We start from the raw sequence: 967 nt of genomic DNA, 5'->3' as shown, positions 1-967 counted from the left end.
TCACTCTGACTAACCTCCGCTAATGACAACTGTAGTCATCCGCCATCATCAGGAACCTCCAACCAACAAGGTCATCCGGAGATATTTACCCGAAACACAAAAGTAATTGAAAACCAAGTGCAGAGAACGGCAATTTTCTACGGCTGCTTTCTAAACAACCACGTTTCTATGAAGGTATGATATCGGCCAAGATATGTAGGCCTAAACCAATTAGACCGGGTCCCCGAGTTGCAGACGTGGGTCGTCGATGCTTGCGATGGGCTCCGTGGGTTTTCATTGCGGCATGCTTTTAATTAACAGCAGGGACTCAGATGTGCGTTCAGGTGTTCAGACGGTAAGAGCTTCTGGTCATTGGCCTATAGAAAGAAGCAGGGAAGGTGAAGTTCGAGACTTAAAGAAATCCTTGACAGTCAGACCAGAGCGAACCCCCCTGTCTGAACCGCTCGATGGTTCTCATGTCGGAGCCGGCTGCGGACCAGTAGAGGCTGAGACGTCTGAGTAACACAATGTGTTAATCAGCCGAAATGAATAGAAGATTGTTGAAACTCGTCCTTTGATATCGCTGCCATCTTGTGTCAAAATGTTGAAATTCATCACTTGGAGTCTTGATTTTGAACTCAATTTTAAAAAGATGCGATGATGATTGGTCGTGACAAGCCCTTTCCAAAGAGCGGCATCACAGGTGGGATTTCACGTGTGCTGGTAAAACAGGGGCCCATGGAAAATTGTCATGACCCTTTTACACCTGAAAAATAAACCAACTTTGAGCTATTTTCGGAGTTATACAAATTTAGAAGAACAATTTTTGTTAAACATTGAACTAATATATTTTTTCAAGCGGGCTGATTATAATTGTTGATTCTGATAATTCAGTTTGGTCCTTATAAATATTGACTTAACGACATGAAGACACACAACATTCAAAAAAATTACTTAATTCAATATCTAGGCTATATCACAAAACGGG

This window comes from Gadus macrocephalus, chromosome 5 (genome assembly GCF_031168955.1).
Source record: "Gadus macrocephalus chromosome 5, ASM3116895v1".
Lineage (NCBI taxonomy): Eukaryota > Metazoa > Chordata > Actinopteri > Gadiformes > Gadidae > Gadus > Gadus macrocephalus.
This window is presented reverse-complemented; position numbering follows the sequence as displayed.